The sequence below is a fragment of the Canis aureus genome, chromosome 24, assembly GCF_053574225.1.
Source record: "Canis aureus isolate CA01 chromosome 24, VMU_Caureus_v.1.0, whole genome shotgun sequence".
Taxonomy (NCBI): domain Eukaryota; kingdom Metazoa; phylum Chordata; class Mammalia; order Carnivora; family Canidae; genus Canis; species Canis aureus.
Window position 1 is genome coordinate 859,253 of NC_135634.1, and position 21,729 is coordinate 880,981.

General features: G+C 37.9%; 1 long non-coding RNA gene across 1 annotated transcript; it reads right to left on the reverse strand.

Annotated features, from left to right (window-relative positions):
- Positions 1 to 6,262: 6,262 nt before the first annotated feature.
- On the reverse strand, positions 6,263 to 19,691 carry LOC144296414 (uncharacterized). The gene is made up of 3 exons (XR_013363537.1): positions 19,298 to 19,691; positions 8,713 to 9,035; positions 6,263 to 6,463 (listed from the first exon to the last, which is right to left on the reverse strand). It is a non-coding gene; the product is annotated as an uncharacterized LOC144296414 (long non-coding RNA).
- Positions 19,692 to 21,729: the final 2,038 nt, after the last annotated feature.

Sequence of the window (21,729 nt, forward strand, 5' to 3'; positions counted from 1 at the left end):
CTGAACCACCCAGGTGTCCCTCATATTTACTTTTAATAATACTGCCAAATTATCTTGAAATGTATGACCTTGTCCTACAGGCTAGTTTTCCGTCATGTTGCAGACATAGGGAGCCAGATGGAGACTCCTATAATGACTAAATTGGAAACAGGTGTACTTGGAGTATGCTATTTGTGTTTGAGCAGCAGAGCTGACTTTCCTTCTCACCCCTCACCCATTACCTCTCCATATTTATTGTGAAAATCTAGATTTATATTAATGTTTGCTGCTCTGTTTCTATCTCTGACTCCAATAACAATAAAAGAAGTTCCCACCTTTTTGAGTTTACGAGTTTATCTGGAGGTAAACATGACAATCCAGTTGCTCCTATAGCAATGAGTGAATCATCTGTTTCTTAAGTGGTCCTTCAGTTAGGTACTCATAAAATCTTGTCACAGCTCACTTTCAGCTGATGTAAACTGAACTTGCAGTTTCTCAGTAGCCTGAAGAACCTGAAGTAGCCTGAAGTAGCCTTTTCTCAGTAGCCTGAAGAAGAGTAAGCCTCTTCTTACCTACACAACTGTCCCATTTTGTACCTGTTCTGGCTGATAGGGTTTTTTTTTTTTTTCTTTTCTTCTCCAAACATGATCTCATCTGTTTTTATTTCTTCCAGTTTTTGTTACCTTTACTCTTTCCTGTTATGTCGCCATTGTATATTTATTTTTATTTTTTTAATTTTTATTTATTTATGATAGTCACAGAGAGAGAGAGAAAGAGAGAGAGAGAGGCAGAGACACAGGCAGAGGGAGAAGCAGGCTCCATGCACCGGGAGCCCGACATGGGATTCGATTCCGGGTCTCCAGGATCGCGCCCTGGGCCAAAGGCAGGCGCCAAACTGCTGTGCCACCCAGGGATCCCGCCATTGTATATTTAAAAAGAATATCTTACCTGCTAATTCAAAGGAATTCAATTTAAAATTGGTGGAAAAGAAGTAATAAATGCATTTGTCCAGTCTGTCAGCTGTAAACGGAATCTCTATTCTGCTTCCTGGAATCACAACTCACTCATACAGTTTTTCAATGACTGTGGTTAACCCATAGTATATAGTAGTATCTCCTCACATTGTATTTTCTTCCTGAAGTTAGTAATCAATATACTATATTTTTCTTCATTCTTTTTAATTAACACAAAAAGAGGCAAATGTTAGAAATCACCATTATTTGATTTAAACTATTTGTTAATATCAGTTTACCCTTGGTATCTGAGCATTTTTGATTATTTATGTGTGTTTACACATGAATGTTTGTATGGATATATATTATTGGAATTCGGGGAGGGGGGCAGTTTCGAAATGAGATGGTCCTTGCCAAAGAATTGATGATGAGTGCTTGACTTCATGAACATATTATGAGAATCTGTACTTACTGCCTTCTCTACTTTTCTGAGATTCCTATGGCTACATTTTTAAATAAATTTTAAAAAATTAGTTTCCTGTCTTTCAAAAAGAATGTATAGGCAACAAAATACTTTTGCTTCTAATTTCAGTTCAGGATACAAGAAAAAAGCAGTGACTTGTTTAGATGGCGTTAAAATTGACTTAGCTAAGTTGTAACAAGTTCCACTAAACAAAGAAGAAACCCCTGACTTAGGAGGAGAAAAAAGGAATTTACTTCATATGAAGCCCAATTTCCAATTTTTAAGTTTTATTTCAAGCTAAATGATGCACAATTCTATTCTTGCAGGAAACTGAGTCTGTTATAAAAGTCCTCTCTATTAAAGGATCCTTGTAGGCATCTTAGTATTTTGATCATGACTAACCAAAGAAAGAATTTTCCTGAGTTTGTGGTTTTTGTTTTTGTTTTGTTTTGTTTTTTTTTGCTAATCTGTACAAAAAGTAAGATAATACAGTGGGAAAAAATTTGCCTTGGCATATATAGTGGAAGTTCATAGGACTCCTTCATAGGCATAGGTCTAGACCAACAGCTGCCAGGAACCTTGACCTTGAATGTTCATGGCATAATATATACAGCCTGATAAATCAGAGCTTCTTGCAAAATTTTAGTAACTTTAGAATCATCACCAGTATTAATAATTTTCCAATTAGGTGAAAAGATATTTTAATAATATCCAGCACTATGGCTTGTTAATAGGTTTTACATTTTTAAAATGTTTAAAATTTTATGTAAAGAAAACTTTGACAGCTGTGTTTCAGAAGAACACACTAACGTCCAGCATACTTACACAAGATGTGCTGAAATATAAGAGAGAAAGTTTGAGGTCCAAATTAAAATTTTATCATTTTGAATCCTTATCCTAAGAGCTATAGAGAAATATTACAAGAACTTGATTTCATATATTTGAAATACATGATTAAGTGTAGTAGGGCACTTCAGCCAAATTGTGGTCCTATAAAAGAACTCTCCATTAAAGTGAAACATTTTTTCTTGGGTGAAAAATGTTATTTTTCCAGTTTTACTTGTGTGAGTTTAACATATAAGCCATAAAAGAAAAGTAAATATACAATGAATTATTTTTTTACCTCATCAAAGGAATTTAATTGATCAAGAGGTAAGTGAATCATATCACTAGGCCAGAAAGTTTTATTTATCTGTAGTATAAAATGTTTCACAAATGTAGAATGAGAACTTAGAGGTTCTGTGTCGGTTAGGGTAGGCTGAGCTATAGAAGCTAACATACAAAATGTTAAAGACTCAAGGGAAGAACAATATATTTCTCTCTCTCTCTTTTTAAAAGATATTATTTATTTATTCATGAGAGACACAGAGAGAGAGGCAGAGACACAGGTAGAGGAAGAGCCAGGCTCCCTGCAGGGAACCTCATGCAGGACTGGATCCCAGGACCCCGGGGTCACACCCAGAGCCGAAGGCAGATGCTCAACCACTGACCCACCCAGGTGCCCGTACATATTTCTCTCTTATCTAATAGTCTAGGGCTGGGATTCCAGGACAGAAAAAAAAAAAAAAGCGTGTGCGTATGTGTGTGGCAGTTGGGCTGGGGTAGCAGGGAGGGAGGGAGTGGGGGAGTCTTGCTCCAAGGGTTCATTTGGAATCCCAGACCAATAAGAACCCTTCCATCTTCAATATGTGGCTTCTCTAATTGTAGACAACAAGAGGGGGAGGAGCGTGGAGAAATGCACATACAAAAATTTCAGGGTCTGTCCTTGAGGGAGCACATATCACTCCCTTCACATTACTTTAATTACAACCGAGTTTATAGCCATGTACAAGTGCAATAAAGGTTGGGATGATGGCTTTTGCTGTGTGCCCAGGTGAAAAACAAGAAGCAAGATTTTAGTAGATCGCTTGTCGCTTTTACCACGCAAGCCAATGTGCATTACTAATTTCTGAAATCAGGTTTGTTTCCTGTATGTTCAAGGGCCCTAAATATTTTAAGAGGTGGGTTTCCTCATAAACATGATGGATTCCTTCTTTTTACAATGCTCTACCAACGTGACTTAAGCAAAGGCAGCCTTTTAGGTCTCTCACACACGAAGTCACAGACACACACACACACACACACAGAGAGAGAGAGAGAGAGAGAGAAAAGAGGTCTGTACTGGAAGAAAAAAGATATTGGCAGCTCATCGTTCTGACCCCAGGTGACTGGTTTGATTTTCTCTTGAAGAGTCAGCTGTGTTCCATCCTCCAGGGGAAGACACCGGGCAGAAGGCGCCAGGGAGTGGGAGTTGTGGCAGCGGGAGGAGGAGAACACTACTCAGTGACTGGTGCTGTAGGAGTGGGCACAGCTCCCACAGCTTTCTCCTCTTAGGAAAGAGGGTGCTGCTCTCACAGGCCAAATAGCAGGGACAATGGAATCCTCTTGGGGAACTGGGAGCCCACCGCACAGTGGAGCAGACAAGAAGAATCCTGTCCTCTTACACTGGGGCCTCCTTCAAGGCCTGCTGCAGAGGCTAGAGCTGTTCTCACCCTGGTGGGGAGAGCAAAGGAAGCACAGACATTTCTGGCAACGATTAGAGTCCCTCAAGGACTTAACCATCTGGGGTTGGAGGGTCATCATTGGAGAATCCTCGGAAACTTTGAAGAATCTTCCTTCCCCATTGTTCTGTTCTGTGATCCTGTAGAGTATGGTACTGCAGGTTTGTTGCATTCTCCTCCTTTCTCTACCCCTTCCATCCCCTCCCACCTTTCCAGCTGATGATCGTGCTCTCCAGGTCTGGATGCTCTTGATTCCCTGAGCATCCTAGACTGAATTAGCTCTCCCAAGTAGAGACTGCCCCCTCCACAACCTGTACTTGACCTCTTAGATACTGCGCTGACATTGATCTGCTAAGTGCTTAACTTCCCCTAGTAAATTGTAAATTCCCCGAGAACAAGGAATGGGCTCTGGGGACAGAGCACAATACAGGTGTGTGTATTGATATACTTACAGGTAACTCATATATACACAGTCACGGCTGTGCTATATTCAGGGATTACCTTACTAGTATAAGCTTCCATTATGAAAGACTACAAGTATGTGAATGGACGATGCAATTAAAGATGATCTAAATTATAATTTAAAAGAATAATTTAAAACAAATATTCTGTTTCTAGAGCAGTAGGTTCTCATGTTCAAAAACAGTTCACAGACCTACAGAGGTGAAAGATTAGGAAAGCAGCATTTCCAAAGTTATAGTAAGAGTGGTATGATGTAGAAGTTAAGAACATTAAAAAAAAAAAAAGAAGTTAAGAACATAGGTTCTAGAGCCAGATCATGGGGATTCAGATCCTAGTTCCACCACTCATGTGATTTGGGGGGAGTTATGTAGCTTCTCTGTACCTTGGTAATAAAGTGTGTTGAAGGTAATACCTCCTACGGGATATACATCATGTAATGTTCCTTCTTCACTTCCTCCTCCTCTTTTTTATCTTTTTGGTTTTTTTTAAGATTTTATTTATTATTATTTATTTGATAGAGAATGAGCACACAAGCAGGGAGAGCGGCAGACAGAGGGATCCCGATGTGGGGCTCTATCCCAGGTCCCCAGGATCACAACCTGAGCTGAAGGCAGATGCTTCACTGCCAGAGCCACCTAGGTACCCCTTTTTTTTCATTTTTAAAAAGAATATTTATCTATTTATTCATGAGTGACACAGAGAGAGGCAGAGACCCAGGCAGAGGAAGAAGCAGGCTCCCTGCGGGGAGCCCAATGCGGGACTCAATCCTGGACCCCGGGGTCATGACCTGAGCCAAAGGCAGATGCTCAACCACTGAGCCACCCAGGCATCCCTCTTTTTTTTTTTCATTTTCTTCTTAATTTTAGGAAATTTGTTATATAAATGCCATAGTTTATTTTGGGAAGCATCAACAAAACATGATTTTTGAAATAAAATAGGAAAAGAAATAAGAACTTCACCAGTGTGTTAGTTGATCCAATATTATTTCCTTAGATTATAGTCTTGAATAGTGTTTGTACATGGCAAAGCTTAAACATCATGATTGTATTTCTTTAAAGAGCTACCCCCAGCAGGATACATGAACAGTAGAAAAATTGAGGAGCAAGAGGGGTGCTTGGGTGGCTCAGTCAGTTAAGTGTACAACTCTTGATTCCAACTCAGGTCATGATCTCAGGGTTATGGGATTGAGCCCCGTCATCCATGCTGAGCGTGGAGCCTGGTTAAGATTCTCTCTCTGCTCCACTCCTCTGCTCACACTCTTTCTCTCTCTCCCTCTCCCTCTCTCCAAAAACATAAATAAATAAAAATAAAATAAAATTTAGGACCAAGATATTTGATCATAATTGTATTCTTAACTCTCACATGGAGCAATGTTGAAATATGCTAATGATATTTCATAATAGTATGTTGGTTAAATTAAGAAAAGTATCTGGCCAAGCAACATTTCGCTTTGTGCAATTTAGTTTTTTCCTAATAAATACTGTTCTGCTCTACTTGAATGGAAAACCTGTACTACTATTTGCAAAACATTTTGTTTTTCTTTCAAATGAAAGACAGGGAAAAAACAAGGGAAAAAAATTAGGCAGCAAACAAAAAAAGCAACCTTTGGTGCTAACCAGAAAATGGTGTGCGTGACAGGATACGTACAGCTGTCAATAGGCTTTTTTGCCACCAGGATGAGCCTTGGGTGCCAGTCCCTGAAGAGTAGATCTGTTCAATATGTGGACACACAGGCAGGTTGCATGAGTGACCCTGATTGCCATAGTAATGCCTTAGTTTACAATATTAATAATAACTATATTATTATAACTATAACTATAACTATAATCAAAGTCAGTTGCAATAGACTTTTAAACTTAGCATCACAGCCTAGAACTCTTTAATTCACAGTGTACAGAATGTCGTTCTATGATTTGTAGTCAACATTACCAGTTACAGTGATTCTAGTGCACAGCCATCCCAGAGATCAATTCATTCAGGTCTGCTTATCGAAACAATATGTGATCATCTGTGAGAGACAGGAGAGATTTCATACTCTCAATCTGGAAAACGTTCTTCCCCAGAACCTAGGAACAGAGACAGATACTTGGCTTGATGGTGCATAAATAACATTGGAAAACATAATCACCAAGAAAAAAATATCAACATGTTATATATATATATATTTTTCAACATCTATCAGGCATTTTTCGGATACAGACACTATCACTTGTATCTGAAAATCTAGACCTGAGATTCTTGTATCTAATATTGAAAACCAAAGTCCTATTTCATGGCTTTGAATCTGTACATTTTTCAGAAAACAAGAACTGCCCATGTTCCCTCATCTATCCTACAGGTGACTGGAATCCCTCATGGATCCCACTTAGCTAGACACAGTCCAGTATTGTGCTAAAAATATGGGTCTGTCACTGGTGTAATTCCAGGTAAATTACATTTTTACTTTGTGCCTATTCTTCAAATATGTACATGTAATGATGTTAACTCTAGTATAATGCCTGTTTCACAGGATTCTATACGGATGAAATGAGCAAATACTTAAAAAGCATTGGCCACATGTCTCATAAAAGCTTGTTCCATAGGCATTAAGTATTATGATTAATATGTTTGAACAAGAAAATATTAGTTCCTCTTTATTAGTTGTATTCTTTCCACAAAACTTCTGATTCCTAAGTAACAGTCTCTTAAAGAAATAGGCCTATCTGTGAAATGTTTTACCTAAATTAAAGAGTTTGAAATAAGAATAAATGGAGCCAAGATAACATTTCAGGTAAAAGATGTCAAAAAGCAGTGTTGTGATATGTTTTAAGTAATTTAACTTTTAAGAAAAAATCAATTTACCTTTCTGTTTTTAAGTGCAATACTTAAAGCATTAACACTTCTCTTTTCAGGAGATTAACTCATAGTAAGCAGTTTAGAATGCCCAATAAACTACTCATTTAGTGTATATTTATTAGCGTGACCTTAACTTTACATTATAACTAAGCAAACGTGCCTGTTCCTGAAAACCCCTAATATAGGAAGAGCATGCACTGTCAAGTCTTTTTTGAAAAGGCAATCAGAATAACTGAGGAACTCTTTCTGGATGATACAGTCCAAATGCAGAAATGCATTAGAATGTCCTCTGCATATTCCATAGCTTAATGACCAATCTCATCTCCATTCAATGTTTTCCAACTCCTTGTGCATAAAAGGACAGAAGTAACTCTAAGTTCATCTTTCCTACAAACTTGAAACACCTGTGCAGATTACAAGGGCTACGGGGAATGCAAATGTAGTGTGTTACCCAAGTGACACATTAGCCCATTAACACAGATGTTCACAGCTCTACCTTTGGGAGGCCTGCCAATTACAAATCAGCAAAACATGTGAAATTTTTTTAGAGCAGAAGCACCCCAAATCCAGCAATTACTAACAGTAGATAAAGTTGACCATACAAAGCTGCATGGTAAAGAGAATGAGGCATCTTCCTTATAAACAAATGTGTTGGGTGCGGATAACATATTAGTGAAGTTCTCATTTGACTCTTTCTTTTGGGATAACGACTGTCTTGGGCCTTGGGAAACAGAAGAATCAAATGTGACCACGCCTGATGGAAAATGCCATAGTGACTTCTTTACCCAGCAATTAAAAGCCTCATGTTACACAGAAAATTGTTTATTAAAAGAACCCCCTCCATTTCATGTTCTTCATTTACAGATAAGTCACTTCCCTTGATGACAATGTTAACTTTGCACTTTATATTAGATTTAAAGATATGTTGTTACATTTAATAAACAAATATCTCATAATTAATTTCAGAATGGGAGTTTTGAGTCATTTTCAGCAGCCACAATAGTGGTGGTGGTGGTGTTTTACTAATCGATTTGTATGTGCCTGGTGTTTAACTAGTTACCTCAGTTCCAAACATCTTTCTTTTAAGGACTAGGTTTGAATTAGGGACTTTTTGGTGATCTTACACATAATGCTTTTAGGTTTCTTACACTGTCAACCCAATATCTTTTTAAATGAATTATGACAGGGAATTCATATATTAAACTAAGTGACGAACTGAGATGTTTTACCCCAGTGTCAGGTTGAGGGTTCCTTCTCTTCTGAGCTCAACCCCACTCATCCCTGTCCCTTCTTCTATTTCCTTGAGTATGGCAATGAACTGAAAGGATTCAAGTTGGCAACCTGCTCCCTTCTGATTAGCTCAAAATGGGTTCCCCGTCATTATTTTCCTTGTTTGACAATCTATTCAATTCCAGGATTGTGATAATGATGTTTTCTCTTACAGAGCTATTGTGCAACTTAATTAATGTTTATTACATACTTGGAGATCCTTGGATGGCAAATGATATTCTAGAGCCAAGTACATTATTATTTCAATAAAATTAATGCCAAGATGAATCATAATGTGGAAGGTGATGGCCTGGAAATTGTTTCCTATCACCAACTGGAAAGGATATATTTGTTTGGCAGCTTTCTAAGTACAGTATAAACAGGTGGCCATCCACAAGCTGATGTATAGAAGGGAAATAGTTCATCCAGATAATTTAGATTTTAATTGAATTCTTTACAAAGTATATGAAGTTTGAGTTTCTTTTGCAGGGAGGAGATTTTGATCAATTACTTTATTAAAGAGCCAATAGAGACCTATAAAGAAAAAAATAATAAAGCACAAATTAGATTTAACCAAAAAATGTTTACTTTAGCATAGTGAAAAAGTATGAGCTTGGAGTTAAGTAAGATGGACTTAAATCCAGTGTCTGTCAATGTTGGAATTCCATGACACACAGATTAGATCTGTCTTGTTCACTGCCATTTTCCTGATCCTTGTTTCTACCTTATTCATATTTCTTCTTAATTAAATGTTCTGGTTTTTGATAGAGTCAAAAAGATAGATTCACCAGTCTTTCCCTCTAGGCTTTGTAGTTTTTATATCTTTCATTAAAAAGTCTTCCCTTCAGGTACCTGGGTGGCTTAGGTAGAGCATGTGACTCTTGACTATTGATCTCAGGGTTGTGGGTTCAAGGCCCACCCTGGGCATAGAGCTTACTAAAGAAAGAAAGAAAGAAAGAAAGAAAGAAAGAAAGAAAGAAAGAAAGAAAGAAAGAAAAGAAAGAAAAGAAAAGAAAGAAAGAAAGAAAAGAAGAAAGGAAGGAAGTCTTCCCTTATCTGAAGTATTTAAAATAAGTTCCTATATTTTATTCTATAGGTTTTACTTTTTATTTTTTTTATTTTTTTATTTATTTTTTATTTTTTTTACTTTTTATATATAATCCATTACTCTGTGTGGATTGCATTGCATTATTTTGGAGTAAAAATTAGGGCGGGGGGTGGGAGTGAATGGGTGACGGGCACTGGGTGTTATTCTGTATGTTAGTAAATTGAACACCAATAAAAAATAAAAAAAATAAAAAAAATAAATTATAAAAAGTAGGAAAAACATTAACAATCTAATTTGAATTTTAAAAATAAAAGATTTGGGGCACCTGTGTAACTCTTGATTTCAGTTCAGGTCATGATCTCAGGGTCATGAGATTGAGCCCCATGTTAGGCTCCAAGCTCAGCATGGAGTCCTGCTTGAGATTCTCTCTTTTCTTCTCCCTCAGCTCCTATCTACCACACGCCTCTCTAAAATAAATCTTTAAATCAATAAATAGAAATAACAGATGTATTTGGGAATAATTAACATACTAAGACACTGTCTTCTAATAATGAATTTTAGTATACATTTTTATTTATTTTGTTTTTTTCCCCAATAAAGTCCTATACTTATTTTGTTAAGAGTTGTTATAGTTTCCTGTACTAATGCCATAAGTGGTATATGTTTTAAAAAGCAATTTAAATATCTGGTTAAATGTCCTGAAGTTGGAAGTGCACATCAAGAAATATCTATATTTTTATCTAACAAGTGCCTTTAAATAAATCGTTTAATCTTCCTCCCCTGCTGTGAAGGACCACTAAGATAGAAGCCATCGCTCTCAGAATATTTGAGTTACAGAAACAAATTTTATCTCAGTAATTATAACCCACTTTGAGGTATTAAAATGATGGCTCCAGTGTAGAATCCAATTTAAAATTTAAATCTCCCTTCAAGTTCATAGATTTTCCTTCTCCCTAGTTCAGGGCTGACTTAGGCCTAGGAGACCTGACAAAGAAGATTCTTTCCCTGTCTCTTCTCATTCATTTCCCAACCTCTCTACAATTTCTGGGTTCCCCTCCCTTGTCCAATGTAAGTGTGTTGTCAAAGCAAAGACTGCCCTGCACAAAGCTGAACAGACAAGGAGGATTTATTGCAGAATCTCGCAGTAGGCCAGAGAGGCCAGAGCTCAGTCTGAGCTCAGAGAGTTTTTAAAAGCTGGAGTGGGGAGGAGTCTTAGGCCACCTGTGTTTGCTAATTGGCTTTACCCACTGGAAAAAATAACTTTTTCTTATCGTTACAGCAGGAAGTAGTTTTACAACATGGAGCAAGGCTCCCACCAGAGTTTGGTTCCTTTTTGTTGTTGTTGTTATGTCACCTTCATTTCTTTTATTTATTTATTTATTTATTTATTTATTTATTTATTTATTTATTTATAAATTTATTTTTTATTGGTGTTCAATTTAGAATAACACCCAGTGCTCATCCCATCAAGTGCCCACCTCAGTGCCCGTCACCCAGTCACCCCCACCCCCCTCCCACCTCCCCTTCCACCACCCCTAGTTTGTTTCTCAGAGTTAGAAGTCAGAGTTTGGTTCCTGATAGGTACTGTCTTCCTCGAGGAGCACATTTCGAAGGATGGCTCTCAATCCTCCAGACAGGCATTTTAGGTTGTGACGCTGGCAAGAGGCTTTTAAAAAGATTTACATGTTAACAGGACAGAGAAAGAATTTATAAATACGCATTTTTCTAAAGTGAATGTTCTGAGGAAAGAAAGGTCAGGGCCTCCAGTGAGGGAGGCTGTCTGAAGTTTAGTTGAGCCAAGGGGAAGGTGAAGGCTGTCTTTGCACATTGTTGTCCTCTGTCTCATCTAAGCCAAAATTTAGAGGCAACAGGAAGCTCCTTTTTCATCTCTAATGTCTTCTAATTGTTTACGTAGGCATTTCCGAATACAATTAATTTTGTAAATTGATTTTTAAGAACTTTTACCTAGGGAATGAATTTTATAAAGGAATTGTTTCCCCTTTATTATAGGTTTGGAAATAAAGTACCGATTTATAAATATAGTCAAAGGTAATGTTGTTTTCATTCTGTATGTTTTTTTCTTTTAGTTAGTTATTCATTTTCATCTCATAATGACAGAAATTCACTGACACTTTTTTTCTAGTACTTTTGAAATGTTATCTTTTATATTTAAATATTTAGTGCCTCGGAATTAATGTTAGTGAATTCTGTGTCACAGGGTTCTAGTAATTGTCCTCATTTGTGATGTATTAGAATTACCAATAACATAGTGTTATGCTAGGATTTGCTCTTTGGCATAATTCTCTATCTATAATGATGGTTACCATAGACTCTGGAGATGGAGTACTCAGGTTCAAGATCCAGCTTTTTTGCCTTTGATCCTATATCCTTAGTGGATATTTAACCTCTTAGCACCTAGTTTACTCATCTGTAAAGTTGAGATAAAAATAGTGCAATGGTAGGAAAAATTGTGATGATGTTCCCCCCAAGAGTCTCACCTTCTGGTTATTCCATCAAATGCTAACCTAGGTATCACTGTCTTGGGACTTTGCAGATAGAATTAAGGTTACTTATCAGCTGACATTAAGATAGAGAGGTTATCTTGAATTACACAGGTGAGCTCAAAAGTAGTTGCATGAGCCCTTAGATGCAGAAGAGGAAGAAAGAAGGAAGGAGGCAGCCAGAGATGCTTGTGTAAAGTAGAAGCAGGAGAGAGATTCCGAGTGTGAGAAGGACTTATCCCACAGTTGCTGACTGAACACATGTCAAGGAATGTGTGCAGCCACTAAAAGCTGAAAATGGTACTTGGCAGAGAGCCAGCAGGGAAATGGGGACCTCAGTCCTACAACCACAGGAAGTTAATTCAGCCAACATCTAAATGAGTTTAGAGGGTGATTCTTCCCTGAAGCCACCATTAAGGAATACAGCCCTGAGACACCTTGATTTTAGACTGGCAAAAATCTCATTGAACAACTAACCTACAGAAACTATGAATAGTAGGTTTGTTGTTTTAAGGCCCTAAATTTGAGGTGATTTGTCATGGCAGTGAGGGGGTTCAGGAAACACCCCACTCCACCTCCCCCTGGAATGTGCCTCTTTGTCATGTGGATTGTTTTGAGCTGAAGGCACATGAGAGCCTTTGGATTTAAGAGAAAGTTTTGTCCCTCCCTTAACCACACAGAAGAATCTAAATTGAGGGTCTTTCCCAAAATAAGGGCTATTAACAGAGATAATTTTTATCTGAGACCCATTTGTATAGTAGGGCAAACATCTCATTACCAAACATCTGTTCTCCGTATCACCCTGTGAAATGCATTCCTTTCCTCTGAACTCTCAGGCCCCTACCCCTTCTCCTTAATTCGGAGTGATGTATATCCCTCATTTTATCTGTCTTTGGAATTTCCATATCTATATTAAATGTAATTGTCTCCTGTTAATCTCTCATTTCAATTGGATTCTTAATCCAATTCTAGGACCTTTGAGGAGACAGGAATTCTTGCTCCTCCACAGCAATAATGGACAATGAACACAAGCACATAAGTGAAAGAATTATCATGCAAAAAAAAAAAAAAAAAAAAAGAATTATCATGCATATTAAACAAGTTCACTTGTGTTAAACACTAGGATAGTACCTAGCAGGAATTAAGTGATAAATTCTGACTTTTATTAAACTACTCCATATATTATTTCATTCTTGCACATCAGGTCTTATGTACTATATTGTTAGAATGCATATCAATAATTTGGTATAAAATATACTCATATTGGGTTTTCATATATAGTTTTAAAAAAAATTTTTTTAATTTTTATTTATTTATGATAGTCACAGAGAGAGAAAGAGAGGCAGAGACACAGGCAGAGAGAAGCAGGCTCCATGCACCGGGACCCCGACGTGGTAATCGATCCTGGGTCTCCAGGATCGCGCCCTAGGCCAAAGGCAGGCACCAAACCGCTGCGCCACCCAGGGATCCCTCATATATAGTTTTTAAATATGTTCTCAGATAGCCTTACTCATTTATCATTCCTCATTTTTTCAAATTTAAATCACCATTGGCATTTTTATTAGAAATACTTTAACATGTATACAACTGATTCTACTTTCTGTTTGATTCTATTTATAAAAATAAAAGTTTTTAGCCAGACTGTTGTAATTGAACACTTATTACTATGTGCTCTCTCAAGAATTATTTTTGTAATTTCTCTTACTCTTACATTCATTTATATTATTTAGATCAGTTTTTCTTTTATTTTCAAGGATACATGTTACCCTTTAGTCGCATTTCATTCCCTGTTCTTTATACCTGTTATTTATTGTTGCATTATCAATAGCCTATATTTAATGTTCTTCTATTTTAAATATTTGTCTTTATTCTTTGGATTATAAGGGACATTCCTACAGTTCTCATTAGTATGACAAATTAAATTTTATATTGTTTTCATTAAAAAATAGGTCAAGTTTTACAAATGTTAAATTGTCTTATAATATTTTCATATCCCAGTGAGAGTGTCCCTCCCCTCCTCCCCACCTCCGCATGCCTTCTTACTGTCACTTACATTTTTCACTTGAGTTAATTGTTATCTCATCTCCTATCTATTTTATATGGTCAATATTTTCTTAAATTTTTAGGAGAACTCAATTATATTTTTTATATTTTTCTTCACTGCTATTTTACTTGTTATGTTGACTTTTTCTCATTGGCTTTATTAAGGAGTTCAGATGTTCTTTGTTTCCCAGTCATTAAATGGGGAGAGCTCCGACTTGGCTCAGGTTTTGACATAAACAGAATAGGTAAATTATTTCTGCTCTTCTAATTCTTCAAGTCAGAAATGAATCTGGATTGTAAAATGTGTCCCCAACTAGTATTCTACTGAAATGAAAGGGGGAAAAAAGAAATGAAAGGGCTTTCCTTTTTTTTAATGACAGGAATTTATTACTGGAATATTTGAAACAGTTCCTTCCTTTTCAGAAACAGTGCATGAGCATCTGTAACCCATTACACACCAACACTCCAGCTTTTTCTATCTCTGTCCTCCCTGTGATGAACCTCACATCTTAAGGTCTAACAGGTCACTGGATGTCCAGTGCAGCCCTGAAATGGAAATGAATGAGAACTAGAGCATCCAATGTGGTTCACATTCTTGGAAAAACAAAACAAAACAAAATTTAAAAAAACAGAGGCTACTCCTGTAAGGTGTATGGATGTAAGTTTTGGCAAGAAAATGGAACATATATTTCTCCTTTCTGGTCTGGGAAGACTTGTTTTCTCTGGGATTGGATGGAAATCTGCCATCATATTCTCAACACCTTTCATTTTTTTGTGTTAAGGTCCTATCTCTGCTATGGTTGGTGACAATTTCTTTGGGACCTGGGAAACTCTTGACCAGAGGTTCAGGTTTTAGTAGTTTGTATTTGTTTTTGTTTCAATTGTTTTTAAGAAGGGAAGAGAGAGAGTGAGCATGTGCATGCACATGCAGGGGAGAGGGACAGGGAGAGAATCGTAAGCAGGCTCCCTGCCGGTGTGGAGACCTACACAGCTAGATCCAACCACCCTGAGATCATGACCTGAGTGAAATCAAGAGTCAATCTTTAATGGACTGAGCCACCCAGGCACCCCCAGTTTTTAGTAGTTTTATAACATTGCATCTTTTTTCTGTGTTTTCATGAGTATTTCATGAGAAATAGGGAACTCAGCAGCCCTTGTTGGAAGTCATTATTTCAAACTGTAGAATTTCTTTATTTTTGCTATATATTTCATTAAAGCAACTGGTACTAGAAAATCATCTAAGATTTTGGCAATAGATTGACTTTGGCTTTTCCTTGTAAAGATAAAATTTGGGTACTATTCTGTATTTTCTCAGATACTTGAAATATTTTGTGAAAACTAGGCAATGAAATGTCTGGTGACTTCTTAAATTCTGACTTTTACTTTGGATTTTTTATGAACACAAAATAAGCCAACTCAGCTTTCCATACTTTTTCAAATTATTTGGTCATAGCAGAGAAGATATTTTTACAATACTGTTTAGTCACACTTCTCAGGGGAGAAGTTCTCTATAGTTCTGTGTCAGTAGTAAACCAGCATAAGCCGACAGATAATGATGTGACTACCCCAGGACAATGCAACCACAGAAAGGAATTCTCTATGTATGTGGACTGGAAGACTACATTTAGACAGTTATTAAACTCATTTATTAAACTCATTTTGAACAGTTGACATCATGAAATCTCAAATGTTTTGAGCTGTTTTAAGTAGGTCACAAAACTGTGTCTCACCCAATTTCTCCATTCCTATTATTGTTTTTCCATCTTACTCTTTTGAAAATAACTGACTTTCATGCAACCCTTTATCTTTTTTAAAAGCTGAAAGAGGGCCTTTATAAGCAGTGGAGTAGGAAAAAAAAGGAAAGAAAAAGCTTCAAAGGAAAACTGAAGCACAACTTGAAACTGTGTCACAGGGCTGGGAGCTGCTGAAACACGCAAAAAATGTTTTCAGACTTAAGGCAAGCTGCCTGAACAGAGCATGACTTCTCCAGTAACTTCTTTGGAGGGTTATAAGCAGCAATGCCCTCACTGAATCACAGCTTCGAACCCCCGTTGAGGAGGGGTCTCTCCTTTTGATCAGTGTTAACGGGGGTTGACAACAAGCTGGCTAGCTTTTGAATCATTCCACTAAGGTTGTCCTGTTTGTGTATCTGTACTCCTGTTCTGGCCCTGTTCCTTTTTCTAGAATCATGAAACAAAGGAAGGAGAAAAGAGAATATATCAAGGTTTTTGATGGAAGAAACCATTCAGTGCTATCCTCTTCTCTTTCCTCAACTTGGACCCAGTCCAAGTCACAACCACAATATTTAGATGTGAAATGTCATTGATAATGTGAAAAAAATATGCTGTAGTCATATAAACAGCACACTCAGTAGAGTTTTCTCATGTTTGCAGGGCATGATCTTTATCTATTCATAAACAACAGATTACTGATTGCTTTAGACAACAACCACCTGAATATGCCTCCCTGTTTTGTAAGGTATGAATATGGGCACAGCTCCTGGGTGGTTTTCCTGTTTCATGCCCTAGCAATGCCCCAGTGGTAGTATCTGGCTGGTGGTTAGATGGATCTGGATGGTTCAGGATGGCTTCACTCCTCTGTCTGGCACGTAGGGGAGGAAAGACTGAAGGCCGAGCTCAGAACCCCTCTTCCATATAATTTTAGGGCCTCCCTAGATGGTCTTCCCAGCTAAGTAGTTGGACATTTGGACATCTTTTATGGTAACTCAGGCTCCAAAAGGCTAAGATGGAAGTTGCTACATGTTTTAGAGTGTGAGCACAGACCTCTATTGATCAAAGCAGTTTTGAGCCAGCCCAGATTCAAAGGGAGTAAGAATAGACTCCAACTTTCCCTGAAAAAGAAAATTAAAAAATGTGTGGCATTCTTTTATACACCTCAGGACATGATACATATTCGGTGCTTAATACCAACATATGGAATATTTCATGTCCTTCACTTCACTTCCATCTGTGCATTCGACTCAATTCAGCACTGGGCAGACAAGAATTCACATTCAAATTTAGCGACCCTGTATTCCCTGTTCTGTGTACACATGTGCATGCGAGCAGGTCGCTGGCCCTGGCCCTTCTCTTTGTTCCTCTCTCTCCATGTCATCTGTGTTAGAGTGAATTTGAGCAGCTAGCCTGACTTCCAAAACATTTTAAATTTTTTTTTTAATTTTTATTTATTTATGATAGTCACACAGAGAGAAAGAGAGAGAGGCAGAGACACAGGCAGAGGGAGAAGCAGGCTCCACGCACCAGGAGCCCGATGTGGGATTCGATCCCGGGTCTCCAGGATCACGCCCTGGGCCAAAGGCAGGCGCCAAACCGCTGCGCCACCCAGGGATCCCCCAAAACATTTTAAAGTGTTGTGTGGTAAGAGGTGAGGAAGATAATTTCTCTCCAGGAAACAATATGGCACAAGTGCCATATATTCAGCAGTGGGTCAACCAAGTGTTACTTCAGGATTATAAATGAGAAACAAATTGCCAGTGGATGATGAACTGAGGCCTGACCTCTCCAAGCCCATCGTGGGCTTTCTCCTCGACAGGACATATTGACGGGAAGGACAACAAAACCAGAGCTAGTGAAATTGGAAGTGATAGGACGTCACGTGGGGGTGGGGATAGCCAGGTTTTCTTATTTGTTTTCCTGACTATAATCGAATACAATTATGCGACAGAAAGACCAAGGGAGGGAGGGAGGTGGGCAAGGAAGGAGACAAGAAGGGGAAAGCCGAAAGCAGGGTTGGGGTGGGGGAGATGAAAGATACGGAAGATGAAAAATTGCTGGAGGAAAAAAACGGTTCTAGTTAATTTCTTCAGCTCAGACCCAAATTAACTGTGTTCTACCAAGTATCCCTCAATACAAAATAAGCTTTATTTCTGTGCTGGCTATCCCTAAGTAAAATATTTTAAGCTGTTATAACTATTAGAAGGCAAGAATTGTTTCTTTTGTTTGCTTATTCCATGGCCTTTTCAGTATCTGACACAGTATGGTAGGAACTGTGTATATAATAAAACCAGGTTACATGAAAGAAAATATGACCGAATCTAAACATGCAACCAGATTAAGATATAATGAATGGATCACATGTACTGGCTTTATTGTTACATTAAACGCACCAATATACATCACCTTTGTAGATATGATCTAAGTAAAATTATTAAAATAATTAGATATTTGTGAATGGCCATAAGGTCTGTTTACACTTCTTTTTTTTTTTAAGGCTTTATCTATTTATTCATGAGAGACAGAGAGAGACAGAGACACTGGCAGAGGGAGAAGCAGGCCCCATGCAGGGAGCCTGACATGGGACTTGATCAGGGTCACACCCTGAGCTGAAGGCAGACGCTCAACTGCTGAACCACCCAGGAACTTCTTTTACATAAAAAAATAAATCTTAACCATTCTATCAATACCACCCAATTATATACTCATTTGCTTTTTTTTTTTTTTATGGTCCCTCTTCCCCCATTAAAATACCATCCACAAGAATGAGGATTTTGTTTTGTTGATCATTATTTCCTAAGCAGTTAGAACTCTTTCCCAATGAAAGGTGCTCCATGAATATTGGATGAATAAACAGACACAATATAATAGTTACAAAGTCGAGAGGGCAGATGCTATCGATGAGCCAGCATGTCTGCCTTGGGCCATCTGAGGCCACTGGTAGCTAGAGACAGTTTGCAGCATTTCTTAATCAGAAGCCCTGGTCTGTCTCCCTTCTCTGCCTGAGAGCTTTCTCCACCACTAAGGGAGCTTGCTCTCCACCATCAGATGCAATTCTGTAGCTTATGCCCTTGTGAGCAATGCTCCCCCTGGGGCAGGATGAGAGTTAACAGGAGAGTGTGAGAGTTGGCCTGCTTCCAGTAGGTAAGAGAGTCCTGGGGTGAGTTTCACAGTGCTGCTCAGAGGGCCCTACGGCCAGGCAGGATGGTGCCGTCCTTGCTCTTAGGAGCAACTTCCTCATGAATACATTCACTCTGGGCTCTTCTCTGTCCCACTCTCCTCTCTCTCTACTTGGGTTTCTCAGGACTACACTTTGGAGAACCCAAACTATGGACACTTAAAAGTCATTAACGAGCAAGTGTGTAATGATTAAACTTTTTTATTTTGTTATTTGTCTGAATCAAGGGGAAAAAAACAACAAATTCAGGAGTCATTAAAATTATGCATCAAAACAACTCAGTCAATACTTACAAAGTACTAATAGATTTCAGGCAGGTTTTGTCCAGGAGTGTGTATTCATCCTTATGCTTTATGCCAGTGCCTACATCCCTGCCACTCCTAAGTACCTTTCTAGGTTTAAGTTGTAGAAAAGAACTCATCTTAAGTAAAGCATAGATAATCTTATTTCATGTTTAACAGTTATTTTTCCTGGAACTTCAAAAATTACAGTTCTTTTTTTAATTTATTCATTTATTGGATAGAGAGAGAGAATGAGCACAAGCAGGGGGCAGGCAGGGGGAGAAGTAGAAGCAGGTGCCCTGAGAAAGAGGGAGCTTGACGTGGAACTCGATCTCAGAACCCTGGGATTATGACGCGACTGGAAGACGTTCAACAGACTGAGCCACCCAAGTGCCCTACATTTCAAGATAAGCAGTTAAAACATGGAAGAGTGACCTTTTTGTGTGTGTATTATCAATAAGAATCTTTAGGCTTTGTGTATAATCCTTCCAAGTGTCATTTTGAAGAGTATTTGTTTTCTAGTGAATTTTTCAAATACATTCCATCTGTGAAACATCTCTTTTTGAAAAGACAACCTTTAAACATGAAGTTGAAAAGAAATTTGTGATAACTAATTTTACCATTAAATGAGAAACATCAAAACTGATATGTTTTTATTGCTATATTACTTAGCAATAGTACTTTTTGATGTTTGGCATATTGATCTTTTTTTTTTTTAAGATTTATTTATTTATTCAGAAAGAGAGAGAGAGGCAGAGGGAGAAGCAGGCTCCATGCAGGGAGCCTGACGTGGTACTCAATCCGGGGCCTCCAGGATCACACCCTGGGCTGCAGGTGGCACCAAACTGCTGGGCCACCAGGGCTGCCCCTGGCATATTGATCTTGTGTGATTTAGCAAAATCATAAAATGAGATCCATCCTTTTTGTTACCAAAAACATACTACTCGCTAACCTATGTGAAAAGAAAGTGAAAAAGAAGAGAGATTATGAGAAGGTTGTATCTTAGCACCTCTCTTTGTATGTGCCATGTAAGAAGGTCGCATTAAAATTGCTACACCTTATTGCTAAATCAGATGACCATAATGAGTTCTTTGGTGTTTATATAAGCCTCATAATCACAGTGTTTGGAAAAAAAATAGGCAAGTTTATTTCACTTTTATGTAATAGTTCTAAATTAATTGTCAACATTCACAAAATAATTTTGTTCTACATGGACACTTGGCAGCTTGGATATCTCCAGCGTCATGAAACCACATCCCATACAGCATTTCCATTGTCTCAAAGCTGAATCAGCATGGTCCCTAGCAGCTCTGTCAGTGGAGAGGATAAGGCCACAATCCTGAGGACTCAACATGAAAGTGGAAAACATCACTTCTGCTCACACTCCATAGGTAATTTGCTTAGGTAGACACTCCTCCCTGGGAGGGAAGAGAGAGAAATATGTTGTTCCCATGTTCCCAGAAGGAAGGAAAGACAGGTTTTGGAGGACCACTCACTACTCCCTAAGCAAACAGTTAAGGCTTTCGGTGTAATAGGTATACCTATTACAGGTATAAAAACATTTTGTGTGATTTTAGAATTCTTGAGTTTGGTCTGAGTTTAAAAGGCGGTATCTGTAATATTCATTCCCATTGTGTGTGCCTAAGAAATGGTGTCTACCAGTCTTATGAACAAGGATTCTAGTTTTTAATGTATAAATTAAATCTAGTTTATGGCATGTTTTAATAAAATATCAATGCAAAACAATTAGTGACTTTTCACATTCAAAAAGTTTAGTGGCAAAATGTCTCCTGTAGGCATGTCTAACTACTTGTGCACAGATTTATTTCAAAGTCGTTACAGAATCGTTCTGATTCATAACATTCTAGATTTTTGTCAAAGCTTAAAAATAGCAATTGCCATCATTGCACACATCCTTCCTTGGTGATGAAATCCATGACACCTCACACGTAGGTAAGGACAGCTTTTTTTTTCGATGACCGTATGCATAATATTAGTCACATAACAAACAAATAATCTTCAAATCCTCTGCTACTGCCATGCCTTTGAGAGCAGAAAATATCAATAATTTCATCTTCCAACACATCTTAACATATAGGTGGAGACATTGATTAGCCAGATGCACAACATGTTTAGAAACATTCACACTTTGAATACTTATCACTATAATTATAATTATTTAATAATTGTCTCAGCCTTGTTTCAGAAACATCAGTCTTCTTTGCATTGTTCTATTGTGTAGAGATTGAAAGCTATAGATTTAAAATTGATGATTTGTATACACTACTATAGCATTAATTTTACAAAATAGAGAGGCTTACATGAGCCAGCTTGATAATGGTGTCATCTAGCTTCGTGAAATAATTTCTCAAGAATGCTTATTTATGAAATAAAGTAGATCTAGGGATCCCTGGGTGGCGCAGCGGTTTGGCGCCTGCCTTTGG